General features: G+C 42.4%; 1 protein-coding gene and 1 pseudogene across 13 annotated transcripts in view; both read left to right on the forward strand.

Moving 5' to 3' along the window:
- Positions 1 to 598: 598 nt before the first annotated feature.
- Positions 599 to 2145, forward strand: LOC139008070 (keratin, type I cytoskeletal 18 pseudogene; annotated as a pseudogene).
- A 7499-nt stretch (positions 2146 to 9644) lies between these two features.
- The window catches only part of ERBIN (erbb2 interacting protein), a 110211-nt gene continuing 97780 nt past the window's right edge, over positions 9645 to 22075 (forward strand). For 5 of the 13 annotated variants that reach the window (XM_070412077.1, XM_070412082.1, XM_070412090.1 and 2 more), the window contains exon 1: positions 9647 to 10458. The gene's annotated coding sequence lies outside the window, so the exon portion shown is untranslated. Of the gene's footprint in view, positions 10459 to 22075 lie in introns of all 13 variants that reach the window. The other 8 variants (XM_070412086.1, XM_070412087.1, XM_070412089.1 and 5 more) reach the window with 4 other exon arrangements.

The following is a 22075-nucleotide window of genomic DNA, read 5'->3' on the forward strand; positions in this document are numbered from 1 at the left end:
GTGAGTTACGAAAAAAAAAACCCAGTGATTAAAAGTGAAAATGTTGGCCAAAATATGATGTGGAAAATCTATTGATACAGGCAGTAAAAGTAGTCACAGGGCAACATAGAAGTTAATGCCACTTACACTCTGTCTCAGGCTGCTGGGTTCATATTCCAGTTCTACAACTTCCTAGCAAGGTAATCTTGTGCAGGCAGGTTATCTATTAACTGGCATCATAATTTATTGTTCTGATAAGGATGTATTGAAGAAGAGGAGTGAGTCAGAAGCTTGGGAGGAGTATACAGAGGCCAGGCTGTGCTGCTTGGATCAGCTGTAAAAGTCAGATACTCGCTTCCAAAGGTAGCTGAGAGGAACAGTGGGGAGCCTCAATGTCTGCAGTCAAGGTTGCCCTCTGTTCCACTAATTTTCTACTCAGAGGCACTTGGTACAGCAGGATCCTGTGTCCTGGGATATCAGACGCACTCAGAAATGGAATGGCCTTTAGCAGTTTCCTTTCTTTTTAACTAATTCACAACTATTATTTTTTATAGTATGGATTTTTTTTTTAGTTTACCTATACTCAATGTCAATGTTATTCATTTTTTATTTTTTTAAAACTTTTCCCTTATGTGATATTTTGAAATCGATCTCGTTTGTGGCTTTTAGGAGAATTTAGCCTTAATTTTTTTTCTCTACTTGCTGTTTTTGGTGATTTTTTTAAACTCTCATTTTCTCTCTCCCTTCACCTGTTTGTTTTCTACAAATTTATTTTAGTCCTTTAAAAATATTTTGCTGGCAAGCCAAGATGGCATACAAGTACATCCAGCAGCTATGGAGGAAGAAGCAGCCAGATGTAATGAACTTTTCCCTCAGGTTGTACCGCCCGCTCTCCACATGCACAGAGGGTCTGGGGGCCTGGCTGCAGGAATGGCCCAGTGTGTGGCAGGCATAGGGGTATCCACAGTGAGACGGCTATACAATGCCTGCATGACTGTCTGGCCTCCTATTTGGTAAAGGTGAGAAGCCTGGAGGCTGATAATCGGAGACTGGAGAGCAAAATCTGGGAACACCTGAAGAAGAAGGGACCCCAGGTCAGAGACAGGGGACATTACTTCAGAACCACCCAGGTCCTGAGAACTCAGATCTTTGCAAATTCTGTGGACAATGCCTACATTGTTCTGCAGATTGACATCAGCCCATCTTGCTGCTGATGACTTCAGAGTCAAGTATGAGACGTAGCTGGCCATGAGCCAGTCTGTGGAGAGTGACATCAATGGTCTCCGAAAGGTCATTGATGACATCCATCTCACTCATCTGCAGCTGGAGAGAGTGATTAATGCTCTCAAAGAAGAGCTGCTCCTCAAGAAGAAGAATCCCAAGGAAGAAGTGAATGATCAACAAAACCAGATTGCCACCTCTGAGTTGACTGTGAAGTTGGATGCCCCCAATCTTGGGACCTCAGCAAGATCATGGCAGTCATTCAGTCCCAGTGTGACGAACTGGCTCAAAATAATCAAGAAAAGCTAGACAAGAATTGGTCCCAGCAGACTGAGGAGAGCACCACAGTGGTCACCTTGCAGACCACTGAGATAGAAGCTGCTGAGATGACACTCACAGAGCTGAGACATACAGTCCAGTCCTTGGAGACTGACCTGACCTGAATGAGGAATCTAAAGTTCAGCTTGGAGAACAGCCTGAGCGAGGTGGAGATGCACTATGCCATGCAGATGGAACATCTCAACAGGATCCTGCTGCAGCTGGAGTCAGAGCTGGCCCAGGTCCGGGCAAAGGGGCAGTGCCAGGCCCAGGAGTATATAGCCTGCTGAACTGCAAGGTCAAGCTGGAGGCTAAGATTGCCACCTACCACCACCTGCCAGAAGAAGGGGAGGACTTCCATCTTGGTGACGCCCTGGACAACAGCCACTCCATGCAATCCATCCAGCAACGTGGTGTCTGAGGTCAAGACACCGAAGTTCTGAGGTATTAAGGCAGCAGAAGCGGGGCACCCCTTGGGGTGCAGAAGGCCAATAAAAAGTTCAGAGATCACTGAACATGATTTTAAAAAATTCATGTCCTAGTTTTAAGCCTTGTGTTAGTCTTTTTAAAGAAATTATCTTAAGCCTACTTTTTTCTCTTTCTCTTCTTCTACTTGATCCCATATTTTTTCTCTATTACTTGTCTTTATAATAATTGGCAGGAAGCAAATCCAAGAAAGTGTGAAGAGTGGAGAGACTTCACCTTACAAACAGAGGCAGAGAGGCATTCTTCTCTTTCCTCTTTCCTATGGCTACTCCTGCACTTGCCTCCTTGGATCCTTCCCAGGATTCTCCAGCCCCAACAGAACCTTAGTTCGTGAGTTGGGGGAATTGGAGAGTTAATTCCCTTCAGGGCCTTAAACTCATTACAGCACTTTTGATTTGTGAGAACATTTGCTACCATCTCACCCTGTTCAGCCCTTAGCTGAGGAAACTAAAATCTTAAAATCCATAGTTTCCACAGTGTAATCATTGGAATTTGGTCACACTGTGGCAAATACATATCCAGAAGCCTGGTGGTCTGGCCTAGGGGAATATGCCCAAAGAGGGGGTCCACCAGTGTGTGCCCAGGCCTGACCTTTTGAGGTAGTACTGTTGAGCTTCCCTATAGACAGTCATGGACAGCAGCATCAGAAAGACTCTGTGTCTAGTTTCTGGGACCATGTTTAAGCCAGTTTAATGCCAATTTATTTGTCATCACATTAGTTCACTTCCCTTTCTGTCAAGGTCAGAGGAGCACCCTTTGTTTCTTCGGCTCCTCTCTAGAGCACTGAAAAGGTACTACCCCAACTGCAATAAGACAGCAAAAGCTAGCTAGAGTTTCAGTTATCCTGGTTTTAAAATAGGGTTGCTTCCCACCTGATTTTTAATGCCTTTGTATTTCTTTTTTGTGAACTGCTGGTTTATGTCTTTTGTAAATACCTCTATTGAAAAACAAACTGATGGTTGCCAGAGGGGAGAGAATTAGGGGGATTGGGTGAAAAATGGTGAAGGGATTAAGATGGACAAATTGGTAGTTACAAAATAGTCATGGGGATATAAAGTACAGCATAGAGAATATAGACAATAATATTGTAGTAACTATGTATGATGCCAGGAGGGTACTTGATACTTTGTAAATTATATGATTATCTAATCACTATGCTGTACACTGGAAACTAATATAAAATAACATTGAATGTCAAAAAAATACTTCTATTGGATTATTTTCTTCTGGGTTTTAAAGAGCTCTTTATACTTGTATTATAGATATTAGCTATTAATTCTTATACATATTTTCTCTCATACTGTCCTATGTCTTTTAACTTTGTGGTATCTTTTGCCAATAGAAGTTTAAAAAATTTAAGTAGTTCTATCTGTCACACATTTCTTTGGTGGTTTCTGGTTGTTCGTTGTCTGGATTATAGTGGTGGCAATGTGGTATAGTTTAACACATACTGAACTGGGGGGGGAAATGCGTTCTAATTATGCTTCTGCCACTAACCAGGAGTGTAACTTTGGGCAAGTCTTCAAACCTGAGGTTCTTTACCTGTAAAATTAGAAACCAGATGACCTCCAAAGTCCCTTCCTATTTATTCAACTGCTACTGAGAATTCTCAGATTCTATGTTTTAAAAGCTTATTTTCTTTAAATAAGCCAAATGTTCTCCCTGAAATTAACACTTCTAAATTGCCTGGCAATGTTCTCATAGAGTAAAATGTAGCCAGTGTCTCAATTATAAAAACTCCTTAAGTTTTGGCATCTGAATTAATGACCTGAATTTTTATATGAAAGGTGAATGAGTTTATATCTACTTCCTCTTACAGGCCATAGGCTTTAGGAAATAAACTTTGCATTCAATATGTATTCTAAAGTATGTATACTATAGAACCACTATGTCAATGGACATTGAATATGGCTTAGGATATTTTATTAATGATAATGATCTTTTATTTGGTGTTTATAGTGTGCTTTCATGTACTTCTTCTCATTTGGTGCCCTGATAATCCTATGAGGTAGATAAAATAGGCCTTCTCATTTCATTTTATAGATCGTGAACTACTGCACAGAGAAAATAAATTATTTGTCCAAGGTCACTAATTAATAAATTATAATGCCAGTGCCATAACTTTTCTGAAAGACACTAATATTGAGAAAAAATTTATTGGCTGTTTCATTACTTCGGAAGACAAAATAGAAATATCAGTTATGTATGAGGTAGGGTGGTCAGAAATCAGGTAAATGAAATAAAATATCAAGACTGAAAAAGAAAAATTATGTTGAAAATTGTAAAATAAATATTTGAAAACTATTTCTTCTCTATATATTTATTTTGACATAAAGAAGTACAAACGCTTTGGAAGGAAAGTGACATTTCTATAAGTAGCTTGATATGCTATATGGCAGGAGATATGAAAAAATACTATGTAAAGTTTTGTATAAGAAAACTAAAACCCTCAGAGGGAGTTTCCAGAGGTAGAAGGAAGAGAAACTTAGTGTCCATTTTAGAGGAAAACTGGAAGAACAAGAAAATAAAAAATGAAGAAAACTAAAATACTGTATGATCTGATGGTTGACATTAATTTAATGACATTAATTTAATGGCATTGATTTAAAGGGATTAGACTAAGGAAAACAGAAGAGAGAGGAAATATAAAAAATATATTACTCAGATCAGCATTTTGAAGGAAATTTGCTGTCAATTCCCAGAAAATAAATTTCTTTCCAACTGAGGAAAATATGAGTATGAGTGTATATCCAGAATTATTTTAGAAAATCCAACTAAGAAATATCATTTTACAAATACTTATTGAACCAGATTTGGGTGAGACTTTTCCAGTATTTTAATTATGATGTGGTCATCATCAACAATGATTTACTCCTACTTTCAAATAGAAATGACATGCTTAACTAAAAAACAGTTTTTATGTAACATCTTAGAGCAGAGCATTTAGCCTCTTACTATACCTCTGATTATGCTTGATGCCTATATATTGGCTATTTTCATGGCAGATTTGATGCTGAATAGTTTTTTTTTTAAGACAAAATACTATACAAAAAAAAGTAAAGCTATTATGTCAGCTTAAGTAAGTAGGAAAAGCAGTTTTGTTACTCAAAGAAAGATAATATTCTTAAGTGAAAGCCTCCATTGAAGGGAAGTAGGCAGCAGTATTTACCCTTTTCTTTTGTTGATTTAATAGTGTTATGATTCAGAAAAAGTATACATATTGAAACAGATTATGATTCATACCAGGGAAAATTTGAGATGGGAGGTAGATCAGAAGAAGGTAATAAAGTTGGAAATTATAGGCTCACTATTTGCTGCAGTTGTCCTAGTTTTACATATGTTGTCCCTGTGTAATTACTATTATTGTCTATTAATTAACTCTCAAAAGTGTTCTAGTGTGGATGATATACTATATGCTGTCAGTGCATTTAAAAAATATTTTTATTGATTTCAGAGAGGAAGGGAGAGGGAGAGATAGAACATCAATGATGAGAGAGAATCATTGATGAGTTGCCTCCTGCACATCTCCTACTGGGGATCGAGCTGTACATGCCCGGACTGGGAATCGAACCATGGTCTCCTGGTTCATAGGTTGATGCTCAACCACTGAGCCATGCCAGCCAGGCCTGTCAGTGCATTTTAAAGTGCACTACTAACAATAGCTAACACTTTGGAGTCTGCCAAGCATTGCGCTAAGCACTTTATGAGCATTGTCCCATGTAGTCCTCCCAATAATCTATGAAGCTGTTAATACTGTAGTCCCCATTCTAGAGAAGAGGAAACGCAAGTTTATGTTTATAGATGCTCAGGAACTTGCCCAAGTTACTCAGTAGCCAGCTTTTGAAGTCAAGCCATCTTTTTTCAGAGGTCACACAAATAATCACCATGCATTATTTATTTTCTCCACACTTACAAAACTATAAGACATCTGAAAAAAATTTAACTATGATAGGCTACAAAATGTCTGATAGAAAAAAAAAGATTATCAAGCTTATACTAGGGGAAAAACAACTTCAAAACTTTTCATAAAACTTTTCACAAATAGAGGCAGACTTCTTGTGATTTATAAAATATTATTGAAAATATGTCTGGCCCTGGCTGGTTTTGCTCAGTGGATAGAGCGTCAGCGTGCAGACTGAAGGGTCTCGGGTTCGATTCCGGTCAAGAGCACATGCCTGGGTTGCGGGCTTGATCCCTAGTGGGGAGCATGCGGGAGGCAGCCAATCAATGATTCTCTCTCATCATTGATGTTTCTATCTCTCTCTCCCTCTCCCTTCCTCTCTGAAATCAATAAAAATATATTTAAAAAAAGAAAATATGTCTGAAAGGCAGAAACATGCTGTGGGAGGGATGATTTCATCCCCAAAGTATTAGAAATCCTTAATTTTAATTCTTGCATGTACTGCCTCTTTTGAGCCCTGGCATCCCTTTCCCACACACTTTCCACCCTAACCTCCTGCCGTTTCTATCTAGGGGCTAAGATGGAAGTGAAAATAGGGAAGTCAATCCCTATGAAAAATACATGTTATAATGTGTTTTGATCTGATCTAACGCTTCTAGACTTTTTCAAAAAAGAAATCTAACCCTAATCTAGCCAGAATATTACCTTTTCCCCAAACACTACTGTATAGTGTTTCAGGAAACCAGTTTGGTTTTAGGTAACCAGTTCTTTACTAGGTGTTGAGAAAGGGAGAAAAGAAGGATGATCATTCTAAACTTTCCCTCTGCTAACTTGGTCTCCACATTGCTTCTGTGCAGCTGCTCAGGTGGCACGGGGAAATGACAGGAGGGCCCTTAAAAACAATGGGTAGGCTCTCTGCTGAGAAACATCCTCCCCCTCACCCCCCATGGGTGCTGTGTGCATTCCCTGGAATGGTGAAGGCCTTGAGGCTCTCCTTCAGTTATGTGGCTTATCTCTAGTAGACAGTAATTCCCCTCCTGAACCCAGCCATTGGGAAGGGGAATCCCAAAGAAAGAATTCCTGTCTTTCACAGAGAATTATTTAGAGAAAGTATTTAGAGAATCACAATTGGGAAGATCAAGCTATACCATCCACAAATATTTATTAGCTTACTCTCTAAGGTCCTGGAGTCAGTTTATTATTACAGAATCACAGTTAGCCAGCCTTGTTTAAGGTGAGGTTTTACTTCTCCTTTTAATCATAGTTGAAACTGTGAAGTCCATCTTAGTTCAACTATGGGAAGATTGTCAGAGAAAACTAATCTGTAAAGCACCCATTTGTTAAAAAAAAAGAACAAATGGAAGATTTGGCTATATCTGTATGTGCTGTTCATATGAGTTAGACCTAAGTAGTCAGTGATGAATAACAAAGATGCATCATCACTTCTGATTACTGAATACCCTGATCATATAGCTGTTATGTCACCATTTTGTATGAGCACAGATGCAGAGTTCCTGCTGAAGATACTTTACAAAGGGATTTGAAAAGAAGTATTTGTCAAATCGTTTAATTGGTAAATGCATCCCTTCTTCCATCCTTTTAAGGCCAGTGTTTTGGAGCTCTTACCGTGTAAGTATCACATGGGGGGCACTTTATTGTCTATACATCTGTACTTGCCATATATTGCCCTCAAAGTTAAACCACATTTTCTTCTTCTACCTACTCAGCATCAGCATATGTCATCGTTATAGTCCCTGCCATCAGAAGCTGCTTTGGGGAAACAATCTGATGAATTAGGTATAAATAACTAGTAAGGCTTAAAATATTACCTTCCCCTGGATTATGGCTTTGTGCTAGAGAAATAGACTGAAAGGGATTAAACATAATGGTAAAATATCAGGTGAGTTGGAGTAGGGACTTTTGGTTATAGGACTTTTCTAGTGCAAATGATAGGGTTGTTCCCATATGTGAGTTTAACTTTAAAAACAGGCTAGGGCCAGGACAGGTCCTATTTATCTAGGGTGGGGGAAGTTAGGTTTATTTGAGTCTATGATGTCACATGTAAAGAGGTGTGGAATCCACCTGAGGCTAAACACAACCCTGGAATTCCGGACTCCTCAGGGAGGGTAGGGGGTGCTTCAGGACAGTGACCTTTCCGTTCAGAGCTCTGCCCTTGAGTCTGCTCAACGCAAACCAGTTGTTGAAAGTGGAGCAGGAAATCTTCCGTGTGCAGATTAAAAATACAATAAGCTAACTTTAGAACTGATCCAATGCCCAACACTCGTGTTCACATAAAATAACCATCGCGGTGTTACCAGCTTCCCTGGCTGCCGTTTCATTTCCTAGCTGCTTCTTAAGCGCTCTTCCCTCCAGTTCAGCAGCGAACGAGCCTGAACACTTTGGTCCTAACGGAGAGTGAACCTTCAACCTCTGCTCTGGGAGAAGGAGCTCCCTGTGTCAATTCCAGCAGTTGTGGAAGTAGTTTAAAATGCTCCCTCCCCTAAAATGTCTTCAATACCGTGGGGCGGCATTGCACGTGTTTGTCAGTAGCGTACAGCTCAGTGCGGTGAAGAATTCTGATGGGCTGGATGAATTCCTCCCTTTGGAAGCGAGTCAGCAATCATGTGCAGGGCGCACAGCTCTTTATTCAAACTTGGTAACACGGAATTATCTCTGGGGCCCAGGCGGAAGGGCTGAACCGGCGACTCGAGGGACCCGGAGAGTAATTACCGTCCCGCGCCCGGTTAAGCACCGCAGAGCCTGGGGGCGGGGGCGTGTTCCGTGGCCAGGACGTGCCTCCTCCGGGGGAAACCAGGCCGCCTTCGCCGCGCACACATTTAAAGCAGTAACTGCGAAAACGGCAATGTTACGGCTGAGGCGTTCTCTGCCATATGTGTTGACAGGAAGCGTTAAGAGTCCCTGCAGTAAACGCCGACGCTGCCAGGCTGAGCGACGGGGGCCAGCGCCGCGCCACGACCGCCCCGCCGGCACCGCGGCCGCTGGAAGCCCGCGTCGCCTTCGGAGCGCGGCCCCGGTTTCTTCTAACAAAGGCTCGACCTCCGGGCGGTTTCGCGGGCCGTCCTCCCCCTCCCACCGACGGCTTTGTCTGCCCGCCCGCCCGCCCGCCCGCCCGCGTGAGGCTGGGGCTCGGAGGACCCCAGCGGCTCGCGGTGCGGGGGCTCGCAGCCCGGGCCGGCGTGGGAAGCGGCCCCCCGCGCGCGCCCGGAGAGGACGCGGGAGAGCGCGGCGGCGATCCCTGCAGCCTCCGGCGCGGCGGCCCCGGACGCCGAGCCCCCGCCGCAGACGCACAAAGGAACTCCTGCGGCCGCGCCGGGGGCCTGCGGGCTCCGCGTCTCCCGGGCGGGCGCGGGGCGGCCGGGGTCCTGAGCACCCCCCCACCTGGGGCGGCTCGGGAGCGGCCGGGGCCGGGGGGCTCAGGCCGCGCCCCCCCAGCCCAGCCTCGCCGCCCCCGGCCCCCCGAGCCGCCGCCGACGTGGGCCGCCCCGCCCCCGCGGCCGTGACGGGCTCGCGCGCCTCGGGCCGGCCGTGGGCGGTGGGGGCGCCCCCGCGGGAGGCCGCCCCGCCCCCAGCCGCCGCGCGCAGCCTCCTCCCCGCCCCCTGCTCCCGGCCGAGGCCGCCGCCGCGGAGCCTGGGAGGCAGCACCTCCCTCCGCCCCAGCCCCCTCCCCCCGGCCCCGCTCCCCTCCCCGCCCCTCGCTCTCTCGCTCGAGTGAATGTGGCGCGGCGGCGCGGGACGCAGCCTCTGCCCCTGTGGCGGCCCCGCGAGCTCGTGAGGAGACGCAGCCGCCGCCCCCTCCCCTGCGCTTCCCGGGGGAGCCGCGCAGCCGGGGAAGAAGGACGAGGAGGGAGCGGAGGCGCGGCGGCGGGAAACCGGGAGACGAGGGCTCGAGGGCAAGTGGGGAAGGCGGGGCAGGCCGGACGGAAGGACGGACGGCCCGACAGACGGCCCGCTCGGCCCCTCGGCCCCGGGCGGCGGCGCGGCGAAGGGCGCGGCAAGCGCTGTCGAGACAATAACCCCGCCGCCCGGCTCCGGGGACGGCGCGGAGGAGGAGGCGGCGGCCTAGCGCGGCCGAGGTCCCAGCGCCCCGCCGCGTTCGTGGCCCCGCCGCCGCCGTCGGGAGAGCGGGGCGCGCCGGGGGCCCGGGCCGCCGCCGCCGCCGCCCCCTCCGCCGCCGCCCCGGCGCGGAGCTGGTTTTCCGGGTTCCCCTGGACCGAGCTGGATCCTGCCGCTCGCCAAGGCCGGAAGTGAGTTTCGCACGGTAATTCCGGGCGGTGTCACGAGTGAAAAGTTTTTTTTTTTTTTCTCCCGGCGGAGATCCTGGTCGGGGCTGGGAAAGTCCTGCAAAACTCGAGACGCGAACGCCAGCCCGCTCCCAGCCCCCGCCGCCGCCGCTCTTCCGACCGCGGGAGGCCGCCCCGCATCCGCTCTCGCCGGGAGGAGTTCGGCCGGAGCCCCAGTGACTAATGAAGGGGAGGAAACCATGTCTGGCGGAGCCCTGAGAAAGCTGCCCTGAGACACCGTCCGACCGAAAGGTAATGGGCACGAAGGATGTCCCCAGGTCCCGCAGCTCCTGGGCGGGGAAGAGAAGAATGCTGCTCCCTTTCCCCAAGTTGTCCTCAGTTCTCCTTTGCTGCTGTCGAGCTGGGTAGTGTTTCAGGTGCTAAAGAGCAGAATCGCCCCCATCCCACCCCACCCCACCCCCTCCCCAGCACCATCTGGACTCGAGCTATTTCAGCAGAGGTCGGAAGAATGCGGTGGGACGAAAACTTTCAAACGATCGGAAGAAAGACCGCCTTTGTTCAGCACTAGGTCCCGAAGTCTTGCTTTTCCGGAGTATATACGGTGTATATATATATAGTTTTTATTTATGAAGTTGCTGAGCCTGGCAACTTTTGCTGTGGGAGAAAGTTAGTTAGGTGGCTGCAGCGAGTGATTTGCTGCTGTTGAGATGGCTGCCGCATTTGTTTATACTGTGACCGAGTATCTGGCCTTTGCGTTTAATCCTATATAGAGGTGTGTTTTTTTTTTTAGTTCCAATCTTTAGAACTATGTGAGAAAAGCCATATAAACAAAAACAAAAAAGAGCGATTCTTAGTTGTTTTTCTAGATAGGTAATAATATTTCTTCAGTATCTGGTTCCTTTCAGGCATTTAGAACCTTGTAATAATCGTTGGGTTAATTAATTGAAAGCAGCGTCTGCTCGATGTTTCTATGTAACTGACAGTGGGGAGGAAAAGGGAAGGGGTCGTGTTATGGATAAAGAGAGTTAGGTTTTAAACGAACCCCTGTGAGTGGTTGGATTTGTTGGGACTTCTCTGCAGTTGAGAACAGCACACACAGGAAGGGAAGTAGAGCGCCTGAAATGATTTTCATGGGAATCGCACTGACTGGTAAATAGCAGAGTGTTTTTTGAATAGTAGAGTGTTTACATGTTTGTGTTGGTCCTGACGTTGTGGCCCGCTCCACCTCAGTGGCTGGTAAGAGGTGCCCCACTCGGGGGGCAGGAACTGGGGGAGCGTGGGCGACATTCCACCGGCCAGGGCTGCAAACACTTCGGAGCCAGTCGGCGGCCCTTGGGGGTCCAGCTGGTTCTGGTCGCAGCAAACTCAGTGTTTCTCCAGTGGTGTCTTTAAAGTGTGTGTCTCCACCCCCCCCTCCTCGTCCCCGCCCCCCCCCCCCAGTACTTTTGAGGTGAAGGGAGGTGAAAGTTAATACTGTGCTTTTGACTAGTTATTAAATAAATGTGAGATTCTGTGGGTAGGTATATATCTTAAGTATAAATTGTTGGGTTTGTCCATGCTTCCCCAAGAAAAATTGTTGGCTAACGTTCAAAGAAAAGAAAAAGTAGGTCTTAAAGAGCAGGATCAAATTATTTCACAACTTGTTCTTTGTTATTTAGTAAATACATTTCAAAATGGAATTCTTTTAACTTTGTTAGTATATATTTTGATTTTTTCCCCTCAGAGCTTAGTCTCTGGAAATCTTTTTTTTTTTTTTAGTTGGTAAGATTTGGGAACCACCCAGAAATTCCTGTTCAGTCAAAGTAGCCTTATCAAGGAATTTAAGTGCATAACTGATCTACTTTATGATTTTGGAACATATCATTAGGCAGCGAAAGGTTATTCTTGGGCACCTGAAAGAGCGGAACAAAATAAATGGCATTGAACCTCAGTTTCCTTATATGGCTTATACTTGGCCTCAGAGCAACAAAGCCTTAATGGAGCAAGTCTTTTATAGAGAATTATCACTTTAATTCTCTGCATTAGTAAATTTTACATATAAAAAGTATTGCAGTACTCAAACTTAACTACTTAAATCCCTGTTTTTAGATCTTGTTCTTGAATTTTTTTCTTGAGGGAGCAATATGTTTGCAGAGAGACATTTTTTAGAAGCGAGATATTCATCTTTGTAGTTGCCATCAATGCCTCCCTGCCCCTCCCCCTGAAAGGAAAAATTTGCTTTGTGGATTACTTACACTTTTGTTAGTTTAACACTGAATTAACTTAATGAATATTAGGCCTTATGTTATTGTCACAGTGTAAATATTTTCAAAGCCTTGTTTAAATGTGACAATGGTTTGTAAAGAAATTTTAAAAAGGTGCTAATCAGTTAAAATATCTCTAAATGACTTTAAATTTCGGATATTCTTAGTATTTGTGTGGGTTTTCTCAGGTTAAATTGTCACATCTAGAGTATTTCCAGTATTTGCTTATATTGCATAAAATGTACATTTAATGGAACTGTTTATTTGAAGGTGCTAGTTTTTAGTAGTGATAAACTTAATCCTTCAAGTAATTAATTCAAGTATTACATTATGAAGTCAGTCTACTGTTTGAGAACAAGCGGTTGCAAACTTTTCATGTATTTTTCTAGCTTACAGAGGTTAAAAAATGGAAACCAGCATTTTATTGTAATAACTATAGATATTTTACATTTATCATTAGTAAGTTTTCAAAATTCAGCTACTTTAGAGATATTGGTGCTGAGCTCTTGGTAGTAAACAATATCACACTTTAATAAACACATTTTAACTTTTCAGAAAGTTAGATGCATATATGGCACTTATTTTAAATAATTGCTTATAGATAACCTGATTTAGAGTTCAAGCTATTTTGGTTTAGAAATAAATAATGGCAATATTTACAGAGTATTTGGGATAATGCAGAATTTTACTGGTTTTGGATGGCAAAGCACTTCTTTATGTAACTGTTACTTATCTAGAATTTTTTTTAACACATTTCATTGCTTTTCACTCTTTCCCATCCATTTCTATTACATGCTTTGTTTTTTTCTGGGAACACTGGATAAAAGTCCTAAAGATGTCCTTTTCTGACAACATATTGTTCACAATAGGTTATTCCGTTTTTGAGTGCATACTATTTGATCTTGAATAGACAATGTGTACATGAATTGTTGCTATGTTATATTTGCTTTTGAATTTTCTAAGGAAATAAACAGAAAAAAAAATTTCTGTTTTTTACCTATCTTTGATTTATTCCACATTCTTCTTGTTTTTTTCTTCGTGCCTATCATCACTAATTATTGAATCCTATTACATTCATGTTTTGGTTTACCTTTTAGCTTTCTCCTCTATCTTATATTTCCTAATTGTAAAAAAAAAAAATCTAGCTGTTATTCCACTTTCTTTACTAATTCCTTTAGCTTCCTATTTTTAGTTAGCTTCATTTACTTCTCCTATTTTAGCTTCATTTACTTCCCCTATTTTCTCTATATTCAGCTGATGTTTCTTAATTATATTTTGTCCTTCCTCTCTCCTAAACTTTATTAGTCCATGTTTATCACCTAAAAAACCTGTTTAAAACATGAGTAGATAAAGTTTATTTTGTCAGCCCTGTGTAATTCTGAATATCCCTTTTGCATTCCAACTCAGTTTACATACCAATATTTTAATCTGGTATTTATTAATATGTTGTTTTTATTTATACTTTGTTGCCTCAATTCTTTTTTTCCTTTAATATCCCTTAAATTACCTATGCTAAGATGAGGTTGTTACGTACTATTGTATTAGGACTCTCTATAACCACCTATCCATATTTTATTTGTTTGGCCTCTTAAAACACACAAACTTTTTATCTATGTACCTACCTTCTACATTTTGTTCTTTTTCTCCCTATCTTACCTCTTAAAGTTAGATGTCTTCTCTGTAGTGTCCCTAAAATTTTGAAATTGCCTTTCTTTGTCTGTTTTTATGAAATAAGCACAGTGAAATTCTGTCATTCACTTTATTCTTGTCACTTCAAATTTTGTTCCAGGTGTCATTGGATGAAGAAGGCCTTGCCAGGCTTTATAAATAAGTGATAGTATGTAAGACAATAAAAAAGAATATCAAAAAATTAAGTTAATAAAAGAACCTACTTACATGGAGGTTATTTATGACTTTAGGTATAGAATGTAGTAGAAAAACTTGAAAATAAAAAGACATCTAAGAAATCAAAACAGGCAAAATAAAGTCTGAGGACTTCATTCATAAGGCCATCCTTATGCGGAGCCCATTTAATTTTGTATATAGTAAGCTGTTTCCTGCCTTTTTGGTGTACCAGAAGGGGTGAGGAGGCAGTTTGACAGCATCATAAAGTTATGGCCTATGGCAGTGGTTCTCAACCTTCCTAATGCCTCGACCCTTTATTACAGTTCCTCATGTTGTGGTGACCCCCAACCATAAAATTATTTTCGTTGCTACTTCATAACTGTAATTTTGCTACTGTTATGAATCGTAATGTAAATATCTGATATGCAGGATGTATTTTCATTGTTACAAATTGAACATAATTAAAGCATAGTGATTAATCACAAAAACAATATGTAATTATATATGTGTTTTCTGATGGTCTTAAGCGACCCCTGTGAAAGGGTCATTCGACCCCCAAAGGGGTCACGACCCACAGGTTGAGAACCGCTGGCCTATGGTGTGACAGCAAGGGAATAGAAAAAAGGAAAAAAGACTGAAAACTTCGAAGACAGGGTTGTCTTGGACAACTTGCTTTGGGACAGAGTGCCTTATATATTTCATTTGTCCTTAGAAGGAGACACTCTATTATAGCATAGTATAATTAGAAGTAAATAGCCCTAAGGTCTTGGGATCTCCTTATATTCTAGCAAATTACTGAGAACCCAAAGCTTTGGTTTATGTGGGTTATATTTCCCATATTAGAAATTTTAAAATATTAATTTAAAATAACAATAAACTATGCATAACACTGTCTTAAAAAATAACTATTCTTCAAAACAAATCTTAAGCCAAAAGTGTGGGATTGTTATATATTTCTGCAAGTCCTTTATGTATGGTTGAATAGAAAACAGCTCGACTTGTCATATCCACTTGTACATTCAATCTTGCAGTATGTTTTGGTTGAAATATATGAAGAAAATCCAACATTATACAGATATTGTTTGAAAAGGGGAGGAGTATTTTCATAGCCTTTTTAGGTGATTGAGGGTATTCTTTAATACCATACCAAAAATTTTTTTAAAAATATATTTCATTGATTTTTTTACAGAGAGGAAGGGATTGGGATAGAGAGTTAGAAACCTCAATGAGAGAGAAACATCGATCAGCTGCCTTTGCACATCCACTACTGGGGATGTGCCCACAACCAAGGTACATGCTCTTGACCGGAATCAAACCTGGGGCTCTTCAGTCCACAGGCCGACGCTCTAGCCACTGAGCCAAACTGGTCAGGGCACCATACCAAAATTTGACAAATAGTATTTTAGAGGGTAGCTGCAATGTCAAATGTGAAACCATATCAATGAATTCTTCATTTCTTGTTACCTAAAAATTTATTGTTTTTCTTGCATTTTGAATCTTTCACCTGCTCATGGTTTAACACCATATATTGGTGTTTGAAAAGTACTGGTTCAGCCCTGGATAGAGCGTCGGCCTGTGGACTGGGGGGTCCCAGGTTCGATTCCAGTCAGGGCATGTACCTTGGTTGAGGGCACATCCCCAGTAGGGGGTGTGCAGGAGGCAGCTGATCAATCTGTCTCTCTCATCGATAGTTTCTAACTCTCTATCCCTCTCCCTTATTCTCTGTAAAAAATCAATAAAATATATATTTTTAAAAAAAGAAAGGAAAGTACTGGTTCATTGAATTACACATTTCCCTCCAAGTGTTGACACATTTCATTATGCATTAACAAACAAAAAAATGTTAATATCACCACTAATCTCATCAGAAAGTCTTTAATTTTGTGAAGCTCTCAAGCTCAAAATTTTTACCATTCTAAATTTTCACTTGGAAGTTGAAGTATTAATCATTGGTAACAAACATGTTAGTGTCTTTCCTTTGAAGTTGCAAGCTAACTTTATTTTGAGAAGATGTCTGTCAAAGAACGGTAGGGTAGTTTTCTATTTGTTCGTTGGTCAAATGGTGTTCCATGAAAAAAAGGTTAATTACGCTCATAACTCAAAATAATTATACAAGAGCTTTAAAGAAAGACATGTATTGAAATGTTGAGATGGAATAAAGTTATTTTTCACTGCTTCATTAGAGATATTATTTTTTTTAATGTTTTTTTTTTTTAAATTTTAGAGAGGAAGGGAGAGGGATGGAGAGATGTTGAGCCCACAACCCAGGCATGTGCCCTGGCTGGGAATAGAACTGGTAACCTCTTTTTTCATGGGTCATGCTCAACCACTGAGCCACAGTGGCCAGACCGTTAGAGATATTCTTAAATGAAAGTGGCATTTAAAAAGATATCTGGGCCCTAACCGGTTTGGCTCAGTGGCTAGAGCATCGGCCTTTGGACTCAAGGATCCCAGGTTCGATTTCAATCAAGGGCATGTACCTTGGTTGCGGGCACATCCCCTCTAGGGATTGTGCAGGAGGCAGCTGATGAATATTTCTCTCTCATCGATGTTTCTAACTCTCTATCCCTCTCCCTTCATCTCTGCAAAAAATCAATAAAATACATTAAAAAAATAAATAAAAAGATACCTGGGAGTATGTAGTGTGGTATTAGTATGGCTTGGTACCACAGCTTATTGTGTGCGCTAAGGTACTAGAATTTTTTCCCCCACAATTTCTTCTGCACCATTGCTGTCAGGAAGGGGCAAATAATCTAGTATTATTATGAAAATGTTTTGACCTTGAAGACTACTTGAAAGTGTCTCAAACTTCCAGGGCCCTTAGATAACACTTTGAGAAATAGGTGAATATTGGTATTTATGGAGCTTTTATTACTTCTCTCCCTCCCCCTACCTCCCCCCCCCCCCCCCCGCCCCCCCGTGCCAGGGAGTATCTTGAGGCTTGATATTTTAGCTCACTTATTTGGTCTTCAGTTCTTTTTAATTTTCCTATTTTTCGGGGGTGGTGGGGTGGATAGAGTTGCTAAGAGCTCTTTGCTTTTTTTTTTTAAGTGTTTTTATATTTTATTTTTTTCTTTAATTAAATCTTTATTGTTCAGATTATTACAGTTGTTCCTCTTCTTTTCACCCCCCCCCCCCCCCCGTCCTCGTCCATAGGTGCACGATTTTTGTCCAGTCTCTTCCCGCATCCCCCACACCCCTTTCCCCCCCAAGAATAGGCAGTCTACTCCCTTTCTATGCCCCTGATTCTATGATAATCACCAGTTTATTCTGTTCATCAGATTATTTATTCACTTGATTTTTAGATTCACTTGTAGATAGATGTGTATTTGTTGTTCATAATTTGTATCTACCTTTTTCTTCTTCTTCCTCTTCTTAAAGAATACCTTTCAGCATTTCATTTAATACTGGTTTGGTGGTGATGAACTCCTTTAGCTTTTCCTTATCTGTGAAGCTCTTTATCTGATCTTCAATTCTAAATGATAGCTTTGCTGGATAAAGTAATCTTGCTTATAGATTCTTGGCATTCATCACTTTGAATATTTCTTGCCATTCCCTTCTGGCCTGCAAAGTTTCTGTTGAGAAATCAGCTGACAGTCATATGGGTACTCCCTTGTAAGTAACTGACTGTCTTTCTCGCTGCTTTTAAGATTCTCTCTTTGTCTTTTGCTCTTGGCATTTTAATTATGATGTGTCTTGGTGTGGTCCTCTTTGGGTTCCTTTTGTTTAGGGTTCTCTGCGCTTCCTGGACTTGGAAGTCTATTTCTTTTCACCAGGTAGGGGAAGTTTTCTGTCATTATTTCTTCAAATAGGTTTTCAATATCTTGCTCTCTCTCTTCTTCTGGCACCCCTATAATTCAGATGTTGGTACACTTGAAGCTGTCCCAGAGGCTCCTTACACTATCTTCGTATTTTTGGATTCTTTTTTCATTTTGCTTTTCCAGTTGGGTGTTTTTTGCTTCTTCGTATTTCAGATCTTTGACTTGATTCTTGTGCTCCTCTGGTCTGCTGTTGGGAGTCTGTATAATATTCTTTATTTCAGTCAGTATATGCTTAATTTCTAGTTGGTCCTTTTTCATAACATCAAGGGTCTCGCTAGATTTCTTGAGGATCTCACTACATTTATCAGCGGTCTCACCAGACTTTTTGAGGGTCTTAATAAATTTATCGGCGGTTTCTAGAAAGTTCTTGAAAAACCTTAAAAATGTGGTTTTGAACTCTACATCCAGTCGTTTGTTTTCCTCCATTTCTGTCATTTGTGATCTGTTTCTTTGTTTCCACATTTTTTATGCTTCCTTGTGTTGGTAGAGTGGCTTTGTGTGCTAGGTGTCCTATAGGGCCCAGTGGCTCAGCCTCCCCAATTACCTGAGGTGGACACTCTTGGTGCACCCCTTTGAGGTCTTTGTGCACAGTCTTGTTGTAGTTAGGCCTTGATTGTTGGAGTTATCACTGGGAGGAATTGACCTCCAGGCCAATTGGCTGTGAGAATCAGCTGTGTCTGCAGTGGGAAAACTTCTGTGCTGAAGACACCCTTCTGGGGCAAGGCTTGCTTCAGTGGGGCTTTGGTGCTCACTGAGTCTGCCCCCAAGTGTGTCCCTTATGGATCTGAGGAGTTGTAATTGGATGGTCCCACTCTGACCACTGGGTACACTGGCTCTTGGATCTAAGGAGGTGCTAATTTAGCCTCTTCCTGAGGCTACCCAGCAGGAGCTACGGAGAGATCTGCAGATTCCCCTTCCTCGTTTGGGGTTTGGAGGTGCCCAAATGAGGCTCAGCTGTGAAGCAATGCAAGCTGCTGTGAGGCCTTGGGCCTTCTCTTGGAAGTTCTGGGTCTGTCTGCCCCAACTGCAGTTTGTTAGGTAATTTTCAGGTTGCAAAGGGCCAGGGCATTCATATACAAAAGCCTCTGCCGCAGCTTGGGTGGGGCGGGGTCTCAGGGAATCAACAGGGTGGAGCAAGCAGCTATGGCTGATCCTCAGCCCTGCCCTAAGGGGCCCCGAGTCTCAGTGTCCCGCGGTAATCACTGCAAGCACCTTTGAGAGAAAGTCGCCCTCGAGTTCCGAGTTCTGCCCACTGCCAGACAGTCCACTTTCTCCCTGTATGAGTCTGGGTCCCCAGAGACTCACCTGGAACTGGAGTTCAGAGCAGTCGGGGGCTTGTGACTCCCTCCCAATTCAAAAAGACAGCCGAGTCCTCAGTTGCCAGCCCTTGCCGCGTGCGCCTCCATACCTCTGCACTTTACTTCCGCAGCTCCTCTCAGTCTCAGTGTGCTTTTCTCTTTCCTTCTAGTTGTAGAATTTCCACTCAGCCAGCCTTCCTGTGGTTCTGGATGATGTCCGTTTTGTCTTTTAGTTGTATTTTTGATGTGGTTGTGTGAGGCAGCAAGTATAGGTGTGTACCTATGCCGCCATCTTGGTTTCTCCTCGCTCTTTGCTTTTTTATAGGAGTTGATTTTACTTTTACATTTTCCTCTATTATCAGTATAGGAAATTTGATCTTATTGTACTTAGTATACCCATCAGGCTTTTGGTTTTTCCTCAGATGTTAGATTTTTTTGTTGTGGTGGTTCAAGTTTCATGTTATGGTCCAGTCCAGGGGTCCTCAAACTTTTTAAACAGGGGACCAGTTCACTGTCCCTCAGACCGTTGGAGGGCCGGACTATAGTTTAAAAAAAAACTATGAACAAATTCCTATGCACACTGCACATACCTTATTTTGAAGTGAAATAACAAAACGGGAACAAATACAATATTTGTATTTGCATGTGGCCCGCGGGCCGTAGTTTGAGGACCCCTGGTCCAGACTATACCATATTGGTTATTTAAGTATATTTCCCCCACCTAAGTGAATCCCTGTTCTTCTGGCTTTGGTTTATTTAGCTAATGGGTTTCTCTTTTAGGTATTTGGGTTCCTGTCCCTCAGGACATAATATTCTCCTGTTTTCACAATTATACTGCCCAAGTGTCTATACCTACAGTATAGAGAGTTGTGCTGGAGACCTTAAACAGGGCAGCTATTCTGTGGTTTTTACTACCTGGATGACTGCCCAGGACACACTGCTCCCAATCCTTCTTGTTAAGAAAACTTATCCTTCTTTTGGAGATCCCACTTTATGCTTGTTTTGTGTATCTGGTTCCTCAGATGTGTTGTGCTTTATTATCATTCCCCTCCCCTCAACCCCCCATTCATTTTGTGTTATCTACAAATTCCTTTCTGTTCTCATCTGTAGATACAGTACTCCCAGGTTTTTAGTACTGCTGTAAATTTTTTTGTAATTCTTTTTTTCATATTTTAAAGTTTGGAAGAATAACAAGTATACAGAAAAGTTGGAAGCATAGTACAAAGAACATTTTTGTTCCTGAACCACTTGACAATAAGTTGCCCACATGATATGTCATTAACCCCCAATACTTAATGTTTATTTCCTACAGTAAACAAGGACATTCTCATACAGAATGGCTTCGTAACAATCAAAATTAGGAAGTTAACAAAGAATGCATAAATTTCACCAGTTCCAGTCTTTCAGAGCAAAAGGATCCAGTTTAGAACCATGCATTACATTTAGTTGCCATGTTTCTTTATTCTTTAATCTGGAAGAGTTTCTGCATTTACTTCCAGGGTCTTGACACTTTTGAAGATTACAGATCAAGTTATTTTGTAGACTATCCCTAAATTTGCATTTCTCTGATATTCTTATGAGTATATCTTTGATTAGGTTTCATGACTAGATTTGTATTAGATCTTTGGCAGGCTTATCCTGGAAGTGGTACTGCATTCTTCTCTTTGCATCTTACTAGGTTGTAGGTAGTTCCACTTGTCCCATTGCTGGTAGTCATTGATTATGTGTGTAAGGGTTATAACTGCTAGACACCTATGTGAAGGTAATCTTAACTCATTTGTAATTAAATATTTTTAGGGTAGGTTTTTTTGAAACTGCAAATATTTTCTTCCTCATCAAATTTTTATTTTTTTATTTTTTTTATTTATTTATTTTTTTAAAATATATTTTATTGATTTTTTTACAGAGTGGAAGGGAAAGAGATAGAGAGTTAGAAACATCGATGAGAGAGAAACATCGATCAGCTGCCTCCTGCACATCTCCTACTGGGGATGTGCCCGCAACCCAGGTACATGCCCTTGACCGGAATCGAACCTGGGACCTCTCAGTCTGCAGGCCGACGCTCTATCCACTGAGCCAAACCGGCTTCGGCCCTCATCAAATTTTTAATTTATTCACTTACTTACACTTACTAGAGACCTCTACCTACTAGAGGCCTGGTGCACAAAATATGTGTACGGGTAGGGTCTCTGAGCCTAGCCGGTGATTAGGGCTGATTGGGGCCCTCTGGCTGCTGGCTGGGGCCTTCCTTCATCCCGGGTTGCCCCCTTGGTTGTCAGCGCATGTCATAGCGAGCGGTCGAACTCCCAAGGGGACACTTTGCATATTAGCCATATATATGATTATATTCACTGGGTTGTACTCCATTATCTTTTTTTTTTTTTAATCCTCACCTGAGGATATGTTTTTATTGATTTTTTTGTTGTTATTGCTTTTAGAGAGGGAGAGAGGAGAGAAGGGGGGGAGACAGAGAGGAAGTGGGAGAGAGCAAAGGAGCATGGGGAGAGAGGCAGAGAGAAACATAGATCAATTGATTGCTTCTCGTATGTGCCCTAAAACCTAGGTATGTGCCCTGACTGGAATCGAACCTATAACCCTTTGTTTTATGGGACGACACTCCAACCAACCGAGCCACCCCGGCCAGGGCTCCATTATTATTTTTATTTTGATTAAATTGTTCAAGAATCAGTACTTTTATTGT

This window comes from Myotis yumanensis, unplaced genomic scaffold (genome assembly GCF_028538775.1).
Source record: "Myotis yumanensis isolate MYYU_CA2020_CCGP unplaced genomic scaffold, mMyoYum1.0.hap1 SCAF_4, whole genome shotgun sequence".
Taxonomy (NCBI): Eukaryota; Metazoa; Chordata; class Mammalia; order Chiroptera; family Vespertilionidae; genus Myotis; species Myotis yumanensis.